We start from the raw sequence: 21852 nt of genomic DNA on the forward strand, positions 1-21852 counted from the left end.
TTAAAATTTAAAAAATATTAAGAATACCCAATTAAAATTCATCAAAAATTATGCCAGTCCCGCTTTAATGAATAAATATGTTTTGAGCTCACGACGGAAGGTCCGAAGATCAGGCACTTGACGCAGGCCAGGGGGAAGTTCGTTCCAGAGCGTCACTGCCCCCACAGAGAAGGCCCTACTCCTGGGGGCCGCCAGCCGACACTGTTTGGCGGACGGCACCCTGAGGAGACCCTCTCTGTGAGAGCGTATGGGTCGGTGGGAGGCAAAGGGTAACAGCAGGCGGTCTCGTAAGTACCTGGGTCCTAAGCCATGGAGCGCTTTAAAGATAGTTACCAGAATCTTGAAGCGCACCCGAAAGACCACAGGAAGCCAGTGCAAGCTACAGAGCAGCGATGTCACGTGGGTACTTTGTCAATACTTGTCTCTTTCTAAGAGACTATTGTCTTCAAGAGGTCACTGTGCAAATAACTACAGCTAATGAACTTCAGATGAAAATTAAATCACAGTATGATCACACTGGAAGCTGCTTAGAGCAGAAGAGGGGGAAAAATAATAATTATTTCTTGCAGATCTAGTATGGGTAATTATTTGTTATTCAAGCATACTTCCACTATTGCGTGCATATTTTTTTTTCCTTCAGATGCAATGAAAACAGATCTTAAATCATAAAATCCATAACTCTAATCTGAAACGGAAGGAAGGAAGGAAGGAAGGAAGGAAGGAAGGAAGGAAGGAAGGAAGGAAGGAAGGAAGATGCAGATAAAAGTGCTACATCTTGATTATAAAAAGTGCAGTAAAGAATAGTTTCACCAACAAAGACTCTGTTCAAAGATTCAAATATCTATATCAGGGGTCTCCAGTCTTGGTCCCTTTAAGACCACAAGCAAAGCTGGCTGAGGAACTCTGGGAGTTGAAGTCCACAAGTCTTAAAGGGACCAAGGTTGGAGACCCCTGATCTATAACATAATCTCATCTCCTCCATAATATAAAAACTCATTAGCGAAGGTCAGACCTCAACGTTCATATTTCCACTGACAAACTTATCATTTTGTTCCTATTTCTTTCTATATATTAAATTATGAGAGTCAGTGTTGGGAGGCGCAAGTGTGACAATAAAGAAAAGTTAGCTTCACACATTGCAGTTCAATTATGAAGTTGATTATCATAAATTATATTGGTGACCACCAGCCAAAACAGGAAGAGCCGATTAGAAATAATAATAATTTCCCAGCAATTATTCAAAGCATTATGTCAGTGATTGGGCTTGGAATAAGTTATCATTTGAACATCAAAGGGCTAATTATACAGAAGCACAAAGGAAGCCTAAGAACACCATAAAATTGTAAAAAATCATTGCGCTATTGATACTGTTATCTGGACGGAAATGCAAAGGGAGAGAAAAATATTAACTGGAAAAAAACACACCATACCTTGATATTTGCTAGTTTTTTTGGTTAGGGAGGGTGGAGTCCATCAACTTTTACTTTTCAGGTCATCCTTTGGTCATGGTTCATGGTCATGACATGGTCATGGTCATTCCAATATCTCAGGGGTTGCCACAGAGAAGAGGGAGTCGGGCTGTTTTTCAAAGCACCTGAGGGTAGAACAAGAAGCAACAGGTGGAAACTGATCAAAGAAAGAAGCAACTTAGAACTAAGGAGGAATTTCCTGACAGTTAGAACAATTAATCAGTGGAAAGACTTGCCTGCAGAAGTTGTGAATGCTCCAACACTGGAAATTTTTAAGAAAATGTTGGATAACCATCTGACTGAGATGGTGTAGGGTTTCCTGCCTGGGCAGGGGGTTGGACTAGAAGGCCTCCAAGGTCCCTTCCAACTCTGTTGTTATATTATATATTATGGTTGTCCCAAAGGTGCTTTTTTCAGGAGGCAACTGGACTTCCTTGTTTTTTTCTTTTCTTTTCTTTTTTTGAAAATTTTTATTAGATTTAAAAACAAACAAAAACAATGGATATTGCTCCACGTCTCTGGTTTCTAACATCTACGTCAAGTTCAAGTTACTATATCATATATTCCTCAGTCTATATACAAATTTACGTATCTCCTAATTCCTTATCTATCAAGGATATATTATATTACTCCTCCTCCTCCAACTATATACATATTTAATAAATCTATTATACCCTCACAAGTACAATATACTTTGATACATACATTTCCAGACACTCATTATCTCTTGTTTTTGACGTTTTTCCTCCTCTCAAGCCAGTCGTAGAATTTACTCCAGACCTCATCGTACCTTGATTCGCTTTTATCTTTGAGTTCTAGAGTAAGTCCATCCATCTCTGCACAATTGTAGGTTTTGTTTATTACTTCTTCTTCTGAGGGTATTTCCTTACACTTCCATTTTTGAGCAAATGTTAATCTTGCCGCAGTTAATCTATGCAATGTTAAGTAGGTAATGTTTTTATCGTATTTACCATCCACCATACTTGTTTTTTTCTTTTGAAGACGTTTCGCTTCCCATCCAAGAAAATTCTTCAGCTCTGACAGGATAGTGGGGAATGGAAGGATTTATATTTCTTGCAGACAGCTGGACATTTGCATCATTTTGTGGGGGAGGTTTGTTGGACGTTTATCTGTGCCTGTAATTTCCTGTAGCCTGTAATTTTTCCTCTGGAAATCCGTTCCTACTCCCACACCGTTCAAAGGGTGTCCACCCCGAACTGTATAGCTAAACATCTGCAGAGATTCTCAGTCATCCAGGTCATGGTTGTCCCAAAAGTGCTTTTCAGGGGGCAACGGGACTTTCTTGTTTTTTTCTTTTCTTTTGAAGACATTTCCCTTCTCATCCAAGAAGCTTCTTTAGCTCTGACAGGATAATAGGGAATGGATGGATTTAGAATAGAATAGAATAGAATTTTTATTGGCCAAGTGTGATTGGACACACAAGGAATTTGTCTTGGTGCATATGCTCTCAGTGTACATAAAAGGAAAGATACGTTCATCAAGGTACAACATTTACAACACAATTGATGATCAATATATCAATATAAATCTTAAGGATTGCCAGCAACAAAGTTAAAGTCATACAGTCATAAGTGGAAAGAGATGGGTGATGGGAACTATGAGAAGATTAATAGTAGTGCAGATTTAGTAAATAGTTTGACAGTGTTGAGGGAATTATTTGTTTAGCAGAGTGATGGCCTTCGGGAAAAAACTGTTCTTGTGTCTACTTGTTCTGGTGTGCAATGCTCTATAGCATCGTTTTGAGGGTAGGAGTTGAAACAGTTTATGTCCTGGATGCGAGGGATCTGTAAATATTTTCACGGCCCTCTTCTTGATTCGTGCAGTATACAGGTCCTCAATGGAAGGCAGGTTGGTAGCAATTATTTTTTCTGCAGTTCTAATTATCCTCTGAAGTCTGTGTCTTTCTTGTTGGGTTGCAGAACCGAACCAGACAGTTATAGAGGTGCAATATTCCTTGCAGACAGCTGATCATTTGCATCCTTTTAGAGGGTTGTTGAAGCACTTGGAGGTTTATCTGCGTCCTCAGGGTCACCTGAGTAGAGCTCCTGGTTCCTGTAGTAGTCTGCAATTTTCTTCCTCTGGAAATCCATTCCTACTCCCACACTATTCGAGTGTTCATTCCAAATTGTATAGCTAAAAGACTATAGAGATTCTCAAGTCACCCAGGTCATGGTTGTCTCAAAGGTGCTATTTTCAGGAGGCAACTTTTGTCAGGTGACCACTTTTCCAAAACTAAATCCAATTCATCCAGTTTCCATATTACTACTAGTTTGTTTTTTTAAAATGAATGTAGTTTCGTATGGTTTTCTCTTCCTCTGCACTATTTTCCTCTTAGTGTCAGAGCTTTATAAATCCTTAATTTAAAAACGTAATTAAAAAACTTAAAAAACAATTGAGGACCTGTATACTGCATGAGTCATAAAGAGGGTTGTGAGAATATTTACAGAGCCCTCACATCCTGGACATCAGTTGTTTCAACTTCTAACCTCAAAATGATGCTATAGAGTACTGCACACCAGAACAACTAGACACAAGAATGTTTTTTTCCCGAACGCCATCAAATAATAACAAATAATTCCCTCAACACTGTCAAACGTACTAAATCTGCACTACTATTAATTTTCTCATCGTTCCCGTTACCCATCTCCGTCCACTTATGACTGTAACTTTGTTGCTTGTATCCTTATGATTTATATTTATATTGATTGTTTCCTGATTGCTTATTTGTACCCTATGACTATCATAAGTGTTGTAAGTGTTGTACCTTGATGAAGGTATTTTCTTTAATAGACACATAGAACTTTTTGAAAATCATTGTAAACTTTCCAATTGAAAGAATCCTTTATCTAACAGATAAGTTAGGAGGGAAAGAATGATGGTGGTGGTATAACAGGATTGTCATAAGTGCTAATTTGCAGAAATCACAAATATTCTAGTGCTCTGCTTTCCATACATTTCACAGCATGTTTTTGTATGAAAGCATGAATAGATGCATATAAAAGAAGTACATGAGTCTCACTCAAGTCAAGCCATACAGCTGCAGGGTTTTGTTCCATAGAATTCAGTCTCTCATCTCTCTCTCTCTCTCTCTCTCATCTCCTCTCTCTCTATATCTATCTATCTATCTATCTATCTATCTATCTATCTATCTATCTATCTATCTATCTATCTATCTATCTATCTATCTATCTATCTATCATCTATATATTATCTGTCATCTATCTATCTATCTATCTATCTATCTATCTATCTATCTATCTATCTATCTATCTATCTTTCTATCTATCTATCTATCTATCTATTTCTACCTCATCTCTATCTCTCCTCTCTCCTATCTATCTATCTATCTATCTATCTATCTATCTATCTATCTATCTATCTATCTATCTATCTATCTATCATCTATCTCCATCTCATCCTTGTCTGTCTGTCTGTCTGTCTGTCTGTCTGTCTGTCTATCATCTATCTATTAATTATCTGTCTGGCAGGGGGACAACAATATTCTAAAGGACAGGAACCATAGATGAAAAGGCCCTTCTTCTGAATCTTGCCAGGTGGAATTCCTTGGCCAACAGGATCTGCAGCATGGCCTTTGGGGTGGGCTAATCCCACTGGGGAGAGCCGTTCTCTCAAATACTCTGGATCCATGCAGGCTATCTAATGCAGAATGCAGATGTTATGCAGAATGTGGGACAATAAGCAAATGAAGAATTTTACATTGACGCAAGAAGAGTTGGCTGTCAGAAAGATTGCATATAAACCTATTGTGTTTCCCCGAAACTAAGACCTCTCCAGATAATAAGCCCAATCGGGCTTTTAAGCGCATGTGCTAAAATAAGCCCTCCCTCCAAAATAAGGCCTTTGAAATGCCTGCGCAGCCAGTCCCTGCCATTTCCTCGGGGAGGGGGGAAGGAGAACATGACCCATGCACCTCACACACACCTGCCATCCATGTGAAATGGCCTCGCGGAGGCCGCTCCCACAAACCCTAGCTATAGTGCCCCTTCTCTTAATGGTGGCTGCAAAAAGAGCGGCTGGTCCAGCCATGCACCTCACACCTCACACTCTTGCCAGCCCTAGCCATATCAACTTGGGACTGGGGGGGGACTGGTGCCAGAGCTCTGAGCAGTGGCCACTCGGGCTCTGTCTGCATAGACATGAAGAGGGATGGCGTGGTCGGTTCTTGTCTGCAGCATTGCTGACCAGGATCAGGTCAGAGCCGCTGCCATTGCTGCCGCCACCACTCGAGATCAGGAGGACAGATTCGGTGAGCTGGACGCACCGCCGCCGCTTGGGAGGAAAAGAGAGACAGGAGGCGCTGCGAGAGAGCCCATTTCTCACGTACTTTTCCTCCTGGGTGATGGTGGCGGCTTCAGCTCACTGAATCTGGCCTGCTGATCTCGGCCAGTGAGGGGGTGTGGCAGGTGCGGGTGGCAGGTGAAGTGGGGTGGGGTGGGGTGGGGGGAGAAGTGAGACGCGTGTCTGACCTGACTTCCAACTCCATCGCATTTCTCACCATTGTGTGCAGGGAAACAAGTTGGTGGGACTATCGTAAAAATCTTCCCGCGAGTTCAATCAATTAATTCCAACTTCTCAAACTCAGGAGAAGTGGGTTTTTTTTATAGTATAACTTGTTTCCCTGCACACAACAGTGAGAAATGTGTCGGAGCTGGAAATCAGGTAAGATGGCAAGAAGCGTCCACGTGCCCCAAATAATAAGACCCTCCCAAAAATAAGGCCAAGCGCTTATTTTTATATTCAAAAAATATAAGACAGGGTCTTTCTTTCTTTCTTTCTTTCTGTGCCAACTCAGTAAGCTCAAACTGCCCAAGGAGCTGCTGATTCAGTTCTACAGAGGAATTATTAAGTCTGTCATTTGCACCTCTATAACTGTCTGGTTCGGTTCTGCAACCCAACAAGAAAAACACAGACTTCAGAGGATCATTAGAACTGCAGAAAAAATAATGGCTACCAACCTGCCTTCCATTGAGGACCTGTATCCTGCACGAATCAAGAAGAGGGCCATGAAAATATTTACAGACCCCTCACATCCTGGACATAAACTGTTTCAACTCCTACCCTCAAAACGACGCTATAGAGCACTGCACACCAGAACAACTAGACACAAGAACAGTTTTTTCCCGAAGGCCATCACTCTGCTAAACAAATAATTCCATCAACACTGTCAAACTATTTACTGAATCTGCACTACTATTAATCTTCTCATAGTTCCCATCATCCATCTCCTCCCACTTATGACTGTATGACTATAACTTGTTGCTGGCAATCCTTATGATTTATATTGATATATTGACCATCAATTGTGTTGTAAATGTTGTACCTTGATGAACGTATATTTTCTTTTATGTACACTGAGAGCGTATGCACCAAAGACAAATTCCTTGTGTGTCCAATCACACTTGGCCAATAAAAATTCTATTCTATTCTATTCTATTTTGGGGAAAACATGGTGTACGGTGACAATATTCAACTGAAGTAGTTCCAGGATAAAGGAGAGAAAAGTCATGGTGGGATTAGACAACCTTGATTGGAAATTGTGAAGGTAAATGGGAACTGTAATTGTTCAGAATATTCGTCTAACACAAAGCACCATAAATGATAGATTTTCCATGACTCCGACCTAACTTAAAGTTTGAGCTGCATAGGTATGGATGGGATGTGTGCATATATGTCAGTGAAGAGAGCCATTGATTCAAAAAATGAACCATTAATCAGTGGAATACTTTGCCTCCTGTATTGTGGGTGCTCTATTCTTGGAGGTTTCAAAAATAGACTGGGATGGTATAAGGTCTCTTGCCTTGAGCAGGCAGTTGGATTAGAAGACCTCTGAGGTTCCTTCCAGCCCTGTGATTCTACGTTCTGTTTTAAAAACAAGTGCAAACCAGATTTTTTTCTTTACATGTTCTGAGTCTCCGGATAAAAACAAAAATAGCATTGGAGGAAAAAGACACCTTTTAAAGTCTTCCCTGTTATAAAATGAAATTTAAAAAGGGGAAGATTTCTGCATTTCAGCTGACATGGTTAGATAAAAGGGATGAAGTTGGTTTGCATCGGGAACAGACGCCTAAACTTTTGGGAACTTCATTCTGAGTTGCTTTATTTAACATTTCAAAGTGACACTGGAGGTGTTCTTTCCCCTTTAGGTAGGTTACTCAAGCATTATGCTAAGACATTTTCAGAAAAGAGGGTACAGAAATGAATCAAGAGGGAATGACTTAGAATTGCCCAAGGTAGCTGTCAAGACGGTCCGGCCAGAGCATCTAATTATAAACGACAGTTCATCTTCTTAATGTTGTGAATGTTATTGATAGAGAAAAAGAGAAACTACAGATAAAAACATACCAGATGTTATTTGCGCTTTTATTTGGAACAACTTGGAAGTGATAGCTATGAGACTGGCACTATTATTTTTAATCCTGTTTTTTTTTATTATTATTATTATTATTATTATTATTATTATTATTATTATTATTATTATTATTATTATTATTATTATTATTATTATTATTATTATTATTATTATTATTTAATAACCACAGCAACAATCCTGCTGAGGAGATGATAATTGCTGTGCTGGTGAAGTTCTTCAGAACAGAACAGAATAGCAGAGTTGGAAGGGGCTTTGGAGGTCTTCTAGTCCAACCCACTGCTCAAGGTCTCTGTCTTGTCTCTGTCTGTCTTTTTCTGTCTCTGTCTCTCCCTCCCTCCCTCCCTCTCTCTGTCTCTCTGTCTCTCTCGCTATCTATCATACATCTATCTAGAGAGAGAACAAGAGTGAGCGAGGAATAGAAAGAGAGAAAGAGAAAGGGGTGGGAGAGGGAGAGAGAAAGAGAGAGGGAGAGGGAGAGAAAAAGGGAGAAAGAGAGAGAGCGAGGGAGAAAAAGAAAGAGGGACAGAGAGAGAAAAAGAGAGGGAGGGAAGGAGGGAAGGAGAGGAAGAGAGGGAGTGAGAGGGACAGAGAGAAAAAGAGAAAGAGAGAGGGAGAGAGAGAGAGAAAGAAAGGGAGAAAGAGAGAAAGAGAGACGGTGTGAGAGAGAGGGACACAGAAAGAAAGAGAGGGAGGGAGGGAGAGGAAGAGAGGGAGGGAGAGGGACAGAAAGAGAAAAAGAGAATGAGAATGAGAGAGGGAGAGGGAGAGGGAAAGGGAGAAAGAGATACAGTGAGGGAGAGAAAGAGAGAGGGACAGAGAGAGAGAAAAAGAGAGTGGGAGGGAGGGAGGTAAAGGAAGAGAGGGAGTAAGAGGGAGAGAGAGAAAGCGAAAGAGAGGGACAGAGAGAGGGAGGGAGGGAGAGAGAGATACAGGAGAGAAAGATATTGGAAAGAAAAATTTGGAGATTGAGGCATGGTGGTACCTGTCCAGTGCTACCTGACTAGGGGCATTAATACAGTGATTATTAATTTTTTTGTGGATATTAGTTAATGTAAAGTTATGTTTTATAATGATTAGATTTGGCTTACAGTTTTGTATTTGTTATATGCTTATTATATTATCCTACATTGTGCAGTGTATATATTTTTGCTTTTGAGCTGCTTAGAATCAGAATGATCAAAGCACCCTTAAAAAAAAAAAAGGTAAATTTATGAACACGCAAATAAAGAAATGAATTCCATTTTTTTGTTGTTGTGGTTGTATAATTCAAAAGTGTATCTGCATTTTAAAAACCATATTGATCCTTATAACGCCATTGTAACAAAGTTATGAATATTGAACTAAAGCAGAATAATACCCAAGGAGGCACATATTATATGAGTAAATATCCTGCATTTTATATTCCAATATAATAAGGCTGACATATGACCCTTTCCGAACATTCTCTGGCTTGTCCAATAAATATGAAAGAAAATCTTTCATTGAATTAATTATTCCAACCCATTTCTATTTAGATCAGTGGGTTTTTCTCCCCTCCTTTTATTGATGCAACTATTTTCTATATGCTCTCTCTGCTATTTCTAGCTTTGGATGGTCACTTTCCGAATACTTAGCTCTTTTGTTTTTCTTAGTTCTCTGATACCTTTTCTTTTAGGCCTTTCAGAATAACGGAATAACAGAGTTGGAAGGGACTTTGGAGGTCTTCTAGTCCAGCCCCCTGTTCAAGCAGGAAACCCTATACCATTTCAGACAAATGGGTTGTCCAAATAATTCCATCAACACTGTCAAACTATTTACTGAATCTGCACTACTATTAATCTTCTCATAGTTCCCATCACCAATCTCTTTCCATTTATGACTGTATCCCTATAACTTGTTGCTGGCAATCCTTATGATTTATATTGATATATTGACCATCAATTGTGTTGTAAATGTTGTACCTTGATGAACGTATCTTTTCTTTTATGTACACTGAGAGCATATGCACCAAGACAAATTCCTTGTGTGTCCAATCACACTTGGCCAATAAAAATTCTATTCTATTCTATTCTATTCTATTCTATTCTATTCTATTCTATTCTATTCTATTCTATTCTATTCTATTCAATCTCCAACCAGTGATGGAGCACCCACAACTTCTGAAGGCAAGTTGTTCCACTTATTAATTGTTCGAACTGTCAGGAAATTTTTTTCTTAGTTCTAGTTGCTTCTTGATTAGTTTCTACCCATTGCTTCTTGTCCTGCCTTCAGGTGCTTTGGAGAATAGGTTCAAATCTGCCCCTTCTTTAGGGCATCCTCTCAAATATCAGAACACTGTAATCAAAGTCAACTTCTGAAATTCAGATCCCACCACACTGGTACTGTCAACTCCGTAGTTGGCCTGAGCAAGGCCATTTTCTAGCTTTAGCATTGCCACACTCGAGCTGAGGGTTAGGGAGCGGGGAAGTAGAGATAGAGTGGGTTTGTAGCAGTGGTGGGTTGCCCCAGTTCGGATCGGTTTTATAGAACCGGTAGTAAAACTGGTGGGAGGTTCCGCCCACTGACCCAAACATCATCAAAACTCTTCTGCGCATAGGGCTTGCACAGGCACGATAAGGTAAAGTAAGCAGAACCCACCCCTAGTTTGTAGCCAAAACAAAATACTTTCTCTTGGGAACCAAGGACATTCCCACAGATAGTCGGAGAGAGGTGGAATGATGTTACCAGACAACTGGACGACACGATGATTGGACCATGTGACTGACAGTTTGGGGAAGGGGAAATATTTTTACTTTTAACTTGGTGAAAACCGTGGGAATAGTCAGAATTGGTTTTTACCAGCCTGTGCCAATATGATATTTTCAATACATCAGTTCTTTGAGGAATCTGCCTGCCTCGGAGTCCTATTTATCATGGGTGTATTACTTGGAACCCTGATAGGTACCTCATGTAAAGGAACCAGAATGCAGTTTGGATAGAAATGACATCATGTCTTCCACATTCATATAGATAACCACACTTTTAGGGACCACAAAGCTGGTAAGTAGAGTACGTATCTTGAGAACTGTCTTAAATTGATGTTGTTCCTTTCCTTTTCCAGCTCCGAAGTAATTTAGGCATTGGGAAGTATGTTATTCTTTCTCAGAGGACAAACTGACCCTGAACAATTAATACGACATTTTAAACAATAACCTAACAAGTTGTTTCTCTTTAAGAAGGTACCGCAACACTCCTTTGTGCTTAATTACATAATAAATCTTTGGCTTGACACAAGTGGTTGCCAGAAATCTCCTTTTGTTGCTGTTGCAATTGTGGTTTAGCATATATTCCCGTTTTTATTTTATTTTTTTACTCTAGCTATTAATTGTCTCACTCATTGTTTTCCACTTTTTCTCAATATTCTCCTGACTTTATGGTTACCCCATCAGGAAGTAACTCTATTCTCCCACTCTAACTGAACAATAAATTAGTTTTTTTAATCATGAACCATTCAGAGATATTTCTTTACAGAGTCTTTTAAAACAAATTTTCTTTCAAATTCAGGATGTTGCTGCCTTAATAGGCATTGTCCTTTGTCTCAACTAGTTTATGTTGTCATTCTTTATTAAGGCAAATAATAGTGACTCTGGCAGTACTCTTCTTAAAAAGTGAAGGGACGTTTGACAACTCTGAAGCTAACCTGGCTGAAGCCATTTTGTGCTGCTTCATAGTTGCCATGAACCCTGAGAGTGGGAAGGGAGGTGGGAAGGAGATAGACCGCTTAGCAGTCAAAACAAAAAGTTTTCTTGTGAGAACCAAGGTCATCTCAACAGGTGGCAGCTGAAGGAGGAGAGGAGTAACAAAGCAGCCTGCCAGCTATTTTCATTGGAAAATGTGACCGGTGACATCCGGGAGGGGAAACTTTTGCTCCTTTAATTAGGTGAAAACCTAATTTTTAGAGTTGGTTTTTCACCAGCTGTGCCAATATGATGTATCTAATAAACATGTTCTTTGAGGAATCTACCTGCCTTGGAGTTCTGCTTTTGGTAGATGTGTTACTCAGAATGCTGACAACGTTAATGTATCTTCCATCACTGACATTCTTGGGTCCAATGAAAATTACTGCTGATTTTTATTTCCAGTAGAACAGACATGTCAAACTCAAGACCTGTGAGCTTCATATAAGGAAAATCTCTATAAAATGTTCTATAGGTGGCACCTAGCCCTGGCAAAATTGGCTAAAATGTTTAATAATATGTCCCCAAACTGTTGGAAATGTAAATAAATACCTGGCACATATTACCACATGTGGTGGGTTTGAATAAAGGAAAGGAAATTTTAGACACAATTCCATACATGGTTAGAAAAAATGATCAGACAACATATAGATTTTAAGCCAGAATTGTTTTTATTAGTTATTATAACAGATGGCTATTACAAAGGGACAATATGAACAGCCCAAGGAGTTGCTGATCCAGTTCTACAGAGGAATGATTGAGTCTGTCATCTGCACCTTTATAACTGTTTGGTTTGGTTCTGCAACCCAACAAGACAGACACAGACTTCAGAGGATAATTTGAACTGCAGAAAAAGCAATTGCTACCAACCTGCCTTCCACTGAGGACCTGTATACTGCACGAATCAAAAAGAGGGCTGTGAAAATATTTACAGACCCCTCACATCCTGGACATAAACTGTTTCAACTCCTACCCTCAAAACGACACTATAGAGCACTGCACACCAGAACAACTAGACACAAGGACAGCTTTTCCCCAAACGCCATCACTCTGCTAAACAAATAATTCCCTCAACACTGTCAAACTATTTACTAAATCTGCACTACTATTAATCTTCTCATCATTCCCATCACCCATCTCCTTCCACTTATGACTGCATGACTGTAACTTTGTTGCTTGTATACTTATGATTTATATTGATATTAATTGTTTCCTGATAGCTTATTTGTACCCTATGACTATCATTAAGTGTTGTACCTTATGATTCTTGATCAATGTATCTTTTCTATTATGTACATTGAGAGCATATGCACCAAGACAAATTCTTTGTGTGTCCAATCACACTTGGCCAATAAAAAATTCTATTCTATTCTATTCTATTCTATTCTATTCTATTCTATTCTATTCTATTCTATTCTATTCTATTCTATTCTATTCTATTCTATATATCTAACATTACATATCCTGACCACAGCAAGAATTGTATATGCACAGCAGTGGAACAATGAAAACACCCCTTCAGAGGATGAGATGATAAGGAAGATAGAAGATTGTCCGGAAATGGACAGAGTAATGCTAAAAATAAAAGATAAAGGAGATAGAGAATACTATTCAATATGGAATAGATTCTATCAATGATTAGAAACACAAGGTAGAAGTTGGAATTCGAAATAATCAGGTTAAGTGGACATGGAAAGAGATATTATTATTAATATCGATATAGGAATGTAAGCATTAGAATGATAGATAAGTTGACATACTACTGTAGAATACGATGGTCAGAAACTGTTGTACAATACTAGCACTGTCTAAAATAGTATATACATTATTCTGTTTTATGGTAAGTGGAATGCCAGGACAATTGTACTATATTCAATATATTCATATGTAAACAATAAAAATATATGATGTGTTTAGATCTGGCCTGCAAGCAGACGAGTAGTAGGAGGTGATTGAGTAGTTACCCCCTCGTTTCTTTGGGAGGTAACTACTCAATCAGTGGCAGCAACACTAGCAGAGAATGGGCAGCGGGACCTTCTGCAATGTGTTGGTGCTGCGTGGCAGCGGTAACTGCAGGGGTGGGTGGGCATGGCTAAAGTGCCCTCTTCCTGAGAGTGAGTGGCTGGTAAAGGAAGGAAAGGGAGGAAGGAAAGAGAAAGGATGGAAGGTGCGTGTGTCATGTGTTCCTTCAGTTCTCACTCCTCTGTCAACTCGCACAGCATCCCTGGGCTGCTCTCAAGTTGCCATAGGCCATGGGGGATGGGAAACTGGCGAAACTGACAAAATTACCATCAGTCAATTGCAAAAGGCAGTTCTCCTTGGAACAGCTTACATCCAGCGACGATAGCTCTAACACCATCAGACAGGAACATCTGCTTGTTAGAAGCTTAAAAGGCCTTCAGTCGCCCCCCTATTTATTTGAGTGGGGGACACTTCACCGGCTCCATCGGGAGACAGGAATTCCCTCTGGGTGAGGGAGGAGTCTGTAGAGATGGAATCTGAGGGCAAAGTCAATCTATCTTTTTCCAGATTTCAGACAGGATCAAAGCTCAAAGCAGGGATGTCCCAAGCTGCAAAGAAAGGACACACTGAAATCAATACGTACCCAAATCACACCTCTAAGTCAGAGATGGGTTTCAGCAGGTAGCAGAAATTATGAGTAGTTCGGAGAACCGGTAGTAAAAATTCTGACTGGCCCTGCCCCCATCTAGTCTCTGCCTCCCAAGTACCAGCTGATCGGGAGGAAATGGGGATTTTATAGTAATCTTCCCCCAGAGTGGGTTGGGAATGGAGATTTTACAGTATCCTTCCCCTGCCACCCCCACCAATCCATGCCACGCCCACCAAGCCACGCCCACAGAACTGGTAGTAAAAAAAAAATTAAACCACTGCTCCAAGTTCACACGAAGGACCAGATTAACAGATTAACAGAGTTGGAAGGTACCTAATAGGTCATCTAGTCCAACCCTTATAAAACCCCTATAAAACCCTGTGCCCCATTTTCTCTGCAGACTGCCCTTGAGAACGAGGCCTTTTGTTCATGAGAATAAAATCTCCTTATGTATGGATTTCATTTTTCTTGTTTTTGTTCTCAATCCTGGCTCTTGGAAACCACAAGCTATTCTCTCAGCATGCCTATCCAGAATTTTGGGAGGGGCTTAATAAGGCGGATAAAAATGCCGAATCCAGTTTAAACCTCTGGTTGATTGCATAGCCAACAACAATAAATAATATCATTAAGAAAAATGTAGAGGAATTAAAGTAATTCTTGGACAGAAATACGATTGCTTTGAAAGAAAGAAAAAACCCATTTTTTTTCTTTTAAATATAATTCTGTTCAACCTGTTGAGGACTGTCAAATAAAATGTAGTTATCTGGAACAGACAGAGCAACTCTTAGCGGGACAATTTAAAGCAAGAAATAACAAATGAATAGAGCACAATGTGAAGCCTTGGATAGTTTATAGAGGCTGATAAAGGAATTTAGCTTGTCAGATCTGGGTAAGAAATATTGGAAAGAGAAGGAAGGGAAAAGCAGAGCCTAATTTTACATCTTAGATTTATTTTGCCATTTAAAAAAAAAATCTTACTTTTGCCAAGGAAGCAAATAACCTCAAGCACAGAGATAAAATAAGTGAGCCAAGGTGAGTAGGAGGTCATTAGAATACAGTCTCCACTCCTGCAATCCTTTATCTAACTGTTGTGGTCTACCAGCAGCCTGCAGGCCTGGCAACGGACAGCGATGAGGCTGAGATGAGGCCAGGGCCATCGGGGACTGAGGTGCAGACTCCAGAGCCTCCAAAGCCTGATAGTAGTGAGGTAGAGGAACAGGAGGAGCCTGTTCCTAATGCATGCATGAGAAGAGCTGCCAGAAGGCAAGAGCAGCTCAAGCAAAGAGGACAACTCGGGAGTAGGGCCAAGAGAGGATTGGCCCCTCCCATAAGGCTTAAAACAGACCAGCAAAGGCATTTGGGCTTTGCCAGAAAAAAATGCTGGTAGCTGTGTCTTCTGCTTTGTCTACGTCTTGCCTTAACTGTTGTGACTTCTGAACGTTTGCCAAGAAAGGCCTAATTGGACCAAGGTTTGTGAAAGTACTGAGGAATTTGTGTTGGGAGGAATTTGTTTTAATTTGAGTTGAACTACGCTGGGAATGAAGTCATTCTCAGCTGTTCAAATAAAGTTGTGTTTTTTTTTTCACGGACTGAGTTTCCTACTATCTACTTGGGCCTGGGTCACAACACTAACATTCTCACAGCATAAAGGGTGTGTGTTATGAACATGTGTCTGCTATGAACTTCAAAGGTGATATTCAGCCGGTTCGCACAGGTTTGCCCAAGCTGATAGCAGAAATTGCAGGCGGATCTGCCCAACTGCCCCAGCTCTATGCCATCCTATTTAGGCACATTTTTGAGGCCACATGCATGCATGGAAGGCTATAGTGACCAGACGTCCTACTTTTGGCGGGACAGTCCCGCTTTTTAATAATTTGTCCCGCGTCCCGTGGCAATTCCAAAAAGTCCCATTTTTTTTGTTTCACTCCCATTCTGAAAATGAGAGGCGGCAACACAAGAGGAGGAGGTGGAGAAGGGGGAGTGGTGGAGAAGGGGGTGCGAGAGGGAGGAGAGACGCCGCTTGACTTCACCCGAGAGGAAGAGAAGAGCCGAGAGGAGAGCCAAGGAGAGCTGAGCCTGCCTGGAAGAGCGGAGAAGCAGCAGCCGCTCCTCCTCCTTCAGGCAGGTGGCAAGACTCAGCACGCATGCGCAGCCCCCCCACCCCGGTCAATGGTGTCCTGCTTTGCCATCGCTAAAATCTGGTCACTTTATAGAAGGCATGCGTGCCAGCAAAACACATGCGCAGAAGGCTGGGCGCATGTGTGGATGGGTACGCGCTCACATTTGTGAAGCGGTATGGAAAGTAAGTGACTACCACCCCTGATGAACATATATTTCAAATGTCTGTGGAGATTCTCAATCATCTAGGTCATGGTTGTCCCAAAGGGGTTTTTTCCCAAAGGCAACTGGACTTTCTTTGTTTTTCCTCGAAGAAGTTTTGCTTCTCACCCAAGAAGCTTCTTCAGTTCTGAGTGAATGGTGGAGGATAGAAGGATTTATATTCCTTGCAGTCATCTAGTTGTTAGCACTCCCTCTGAGAATGCTATTGAGGCCACTTGGAGATTTACCTGTGCCCTCAGCATCACCTGAACAGTGCAAATGGGTATGGAACCTTCTTGGAACTGCTGAAAAGACTATGTTGTCAACAGGAGATAGGTGGTGTCGTATCCCCCCCCCCTTCCTCTCTGTTGAGAATGGGCTGTTCAATTTTAACGTAGATGGCCTCTTTGACCCCTCTTTCAAACCAGAGGTGATCTCCAGTGGTGGGATTCCAAATCTTTTCTAACTGGTTCTATGAGAGTGTGGTTTGCATGCATGCGCAGCACTCAAAGACCGCCTCGGTGTCAGCTCTGTGTCAGTTTTGGAAGGCAATTTTCTTTTTTGCTTCTTAACTGCCACATATTTTAGCTGGGGAAGTTGGGAGGGGGTTGTTGTTGGAGCGATAGAAAATTAGTCATAACAACATTCCACATTCAAGGACATCCTGCGTCTGATGGAAACTGCCTGAAGATTGTATCCAGTTGAGTTTGAAGAGTTGATTGGACAATGTAATGAACTTGTGGGTGTGGGGCAGGGCTGTGAACTGTCAACTGGGTGTGGAAAATCTGGAAGCTTTCAGATTTGGATTTTGCCAGCTGTGCCAACATGACATCTCTAATAAATTGGAACTTTGAGGAACCTCAAGCCTCAGAGCTTTATTTCGTTGGGGGTGTTTCTTGGAACCCTGACATTCTGGTGAGCTGAGCTGTTGTTTAGCTCAACTGAGGTGCGGCAATCTGCTCTGCCATGCAAATTAGCTAAGCTAAAAAAACAAGGGAATATAGAGCAGGGAATGGCGGGGATGGGAGGGCGGGGCCAGCCAGAGGTAGTATTTGCCAGTTCTCTGAACTACTCAAAATTTCCACTACCGGTTTGCCCGAACCGGACTGAATTGGCTGAATACCATCTCTGATCATCTCTGTCCAGAATGTGAACTTTGCTGCCTTTGGCTTTCAGATGCAGATGGACTGCTGAATCATTTTCCAGATGGCCTTTGTTCTCCACTTCACAAATCCATGGCACTACAGTGGAGAACATTTCAAACGGTTTCCTAACAGATACTTTCACAATCCCTAAAGGCAAACTCACATACACACAGACATAATTTTTATTAAAGCCATTTTAAGAAGATTAAAACCAGAGAAATGCTGAAAAGAAACAGACCAAAATAGTGCATAGTGAGAAAAGAAAAGAGAAGGGAGAGAAAAGAGACCTAGAAATAGAAGGAAAGAAAGGGAAAGAAAGAAAAAGGAAAAGATAATAAAGAAGCAGGTACTCATCTTCTTAACAGTGGTTATAAATCCACTTATAATTTACTTTTTCCCTCTTTCCCATCATCCTTTCTTTCTTTCCATAAATCATTAATAAATATAATAAACCTCTCTCCAATCAAACAAGTCAATTTTCTATCTCTGCTATCCTTCTATTGTAGATACTCTAAATCTTTCCATTACTTCAAATATAGTAATCTCACAACACTGATCATATATAAAAATAATCTTGCATGGATCTTTTCTAATTTTCTATCTATTAATCCCACTAAAAACAAGGTTACATTTTAAAGCAAATTGTCTTTATTTTCAATTCTATAGTAATAGAGAAGACATTTCCATTGCTGAGGAAGGTGTGTAAGGATCATCACAACCACTAGTAGAGAAAAATAAGAGCATAACTCCCTCCTTTCTAGCACTGAGGATGTTATCTAGTTTGGTAATGAAATGTCTGCAAGTGAAGCACAAAGCTCAGAGAGCACCAAGGAGCCCACAGGTCAACCCTGAGCTACATATATTCTATCAATTTCATTTTTATTTTATTTTTTGTGTACTAGTGCAGTGCTCCGTGACATCATGCTGGCCACTTGACCACAGAACTGTCTTCAGACAGCGCTGGCTCAATAGCCTTGAAACAGAAATGGGTATTGTAATGTATTTAAACTTTAGGAGGGAAGTTTGGGCGGGAACTAGCATGTTGCTGATTGGTTGAAGCCTCAGCCAAAATAGTATTTAAAGAGGGGTTTTTGCCTGTTGTCTTTTGCTGGGATCACTATAAACTAAAGAACTGTTGTCACTCACTGGTCTCCTGCCTCTTTATTGCCCGAACTTAACATTGGCGACGAAGGTGGGATATTGAGGCAGTGAGATCGGGAAAAAGAGCTGAAGGAGCAAAGGAATTCATGAACCCAGCCAGTTTCAAAGGGCGGATATTAGCGATGTCCAGCTACACGCTGCCAGTGCCATTTGACCCAGCCAAGGAGAAATGGGGGTCGTACATGGCTCGCTTCGAGTGTTTCCTCGAAGCAAACGAACTACAAGGAGTCTCAGATAATCGGAAGCGAGCGTACTTCCTGAGCCACTGCGGTCCAGAGGTTTTCGATACCACGGAGTCACTTTCAGAGCCAACGCCGGTACAATCTGTACCGTGGCAAACACTACAAACAACACTTCGAGCGCACTACGCACCGGTACCCTCAAAGTTCGTCCAACGGTTCGAGTTGAGGCAACGGGTACAGCGAGAGGGCGAATCGATAAGCGTGTACATGGCCGCGTTGAGGAAAGCCGCGAACCACTGTGAGTACAGAGATTTGGAGGACTCCTTACTCGAACAACTCATTTGTGGGGTCAGGGACATCCGACTACAAAGGCGGCTGCTGTCTAAGAGCAACCTGACTTTGGCAATAGCCTTGGACGAGGCCAGGGCTCACGAGATGTCCACCAAAGCGGCGGAGACCTTGCAAAAGCCGAACGCGCAGGGTGCCGGAGCGAAAACAACACCGGTCCACAGCGAGGAAGTCCAGGCCGAATCGGAAGGTGAGGAAGAGGAAGAGGTTTTCCACACCGGGAGGCCGGAGAGAGGTGACCGGGACGAATGCGTGAGTTGCGGGGGCCAACACCAACGACAAAACTGCAGGTTCAAGGACGCGATTTGTCGGCGGTGCGAAAAGAAAGGACACATAGCTCAGGCCTGTCGAGCCCCCCAACCTTCCCGCCAAAAATTCAAACCGACCAATCAGAGCGCGGGAGCAGCGAAGCGGCCCGGGATTGGTCCATTCAAAAAGGGCGCGAAGTTAAATCAGACCACTGTGAGAGTGGGCCACGCATCGACACGACTAGAAAAGAAGATTTTTACCAAAACATACATTGAAGGGGTACCGTGCCAAATGGAGGTGGACACCGGCTCATCAATCACAATTATGTCCTGGGACACCATCGTGAGGGACTTGCCAGCCATTGCAAAGCGCCAGCTACAAACCCAGAAGCTGAGAGTGCAAGACTACCAGGGAAATCGGATCCCTGTTCGAGGGGTCACGTCCGTCAAAGTCAAGTATGGACAATTCAAGAAGACCCTGCCAATCACTGTAGTAGATGGAACTCTACCAAGTTTGCTAGGACTGGACTGGTTCCGAGCTTTGGGCATGGGAGTGACCGGGGTCTACAGAAATGAAGTCAACCTCAAGGATGAACTGCTGAAGGAGTTCGAGGACGTCTTCAAGGACTGCCTGGGCAAGTATGTGGGGACCCCTATCTCTTTCAATCTAGACCCACAAGTTGCCCCCATCAGGTTAAAGGCTAGGAGGCTCCCATTCGCCCTAAAGCCCAAGATTGACAGGGAATTAGACAAGCTAGTAAGCCAGGGAATACTAGTCCCCGTCGACCATGCAAAATGGGAGACGCCTATAGTGACCCCAGTCAAACCGGACGGATCGGTCCGGATTTGTGCTGACTACAAGGCAACGCTTAACAAAACATTGCAGAAGAGCGCATACCCCGTCCCAGTAGTGCAACACTTGCTGCACTCATTGGGACAAGGGCAGGTTTTCGCCAAACTCGATTTGGCTCAAGCCTACCAGCAACTACCCGTAGATAGCAGCACAGCCGAGGCGCAGACAATTGTCACGCACCGCGGCGCTTTCAAATGCACTCGACTCCAGTTCGGAGTTAGTGTGGCTCCAGGGCTATTCCAAAACCTAATGGAACGACTGTTACAGGGTCTACCCAGGGTGGTACCATATTTCGACGATGTATTGGTATCAGCAGAAAACTTAGATGAACTTGGGGTAAAACTAAGGAAGGTTTTGGGCATTTTCAGGTCTGCTGGGCTTAAAGTTAAGCTTAACAAATGCCAAACTGGGGTGGAATCCGTAGACTTCTTGGGATACCGAATAGACAGGGAAGGGATTCACCCTACTGAGAGCAAGGTACGGGCCATTAGGAAGGCCCCAGCTCCCAAAAATAAAACAGAATTACAAGCATTCTTAGGGCTTGTCAACTTCTATGCGGTATTCTTAAAGAATAAGGCAACAATAGCCGAACCGTTACATAAATTACTAGTACAGAAAGCTGTTTGGTCGTGGGGCAGGGTGGAGGCTAGGGCATTTGAGGGGGTAAAAAACCTTTTGTCCAGCGATAGCCTCCTCATTCAGTACAATGGCACGTTGCCATTAGTACTAGTTTGCGATGCATCTCCCTACGGGGTGGGGGCTGTGCTCAGCCATAGGTTACTGAATGGAACAGAAGCCCCTATAGCGTATTATTCCCGAACAATGTCCTCAGCCGAAAGGAACTACAGCCAGCTAGATAGGGAGGCATTGGCTATAGTCTCCGGGGTTAAGAAATTCCACGAATACTTATTCAGACGAGATTTCGAGATAGTCACGGACCATAGGACTCCTAGCGGGGGACTGCCCAACACCCGTTGCACTTTCACCCAGGCTGACCCGATGGACTACCTTCCTAGCAGCATACTCTTACAAATTGCTCCACCACCTGGGAAAAGACTTAGGGCATGTGGACGCTCTTAGTAGATGCCCTTTACCAGAGACTATCGAAGACCCGACCCCGGGGACACCCCTCCTGCTAATTGACTCTTTGGACTCTGGCCCAGTCACATCCAAGGAAGTGGCTAGGGCATCTTACAGGGATATTACCATAAGGACTGTAATCGGTTGGGTGCAAAGTGGATGGCCCGCTGCACCGGGTGAGAGTTTCAAAGACTTTGCGAAAAAACGATCGGAACTGTCGGTTCAAGGGGGGTGTCTGTTATGGGGGGATAGAGTGGTTATCCCAGAAAAATTACGCGGAAATGTGTTGGAACTGTTGCATGTGGGCCACCCGGGGATTGTGAGGATGA

At 42.1% G+C, this 21852-nt stretch overlaps 1 pseudogene; it reads right to left on the reverse strand.

Annotated features, from left to right (window-relative positions):
- LOC131194198 (cytochrome b-like) overlaps positions 1-5994 on the reverse strand; it is a 34817-nt pseudogene extending 28823 nt beyond the window's left edge.
- Positions 5995-21852: the final 15858 nt, after the last annotated feature.

Source organism: Ahaetulla prasina, chromosome 3 (genome assembly GCF_028640845.1).
Source record: "Ahaetulla prasina isolate Xishuangbanna chromosome 3, ASM2864084v1, whole genome shotgun sequence".
NCBI classification, from domain to species: Eukaryota; Metazoa; Chordata; class Lepidosauria; order Squamata; family Colubridae; genus Ahaetulla; species Ahaetulla prasina.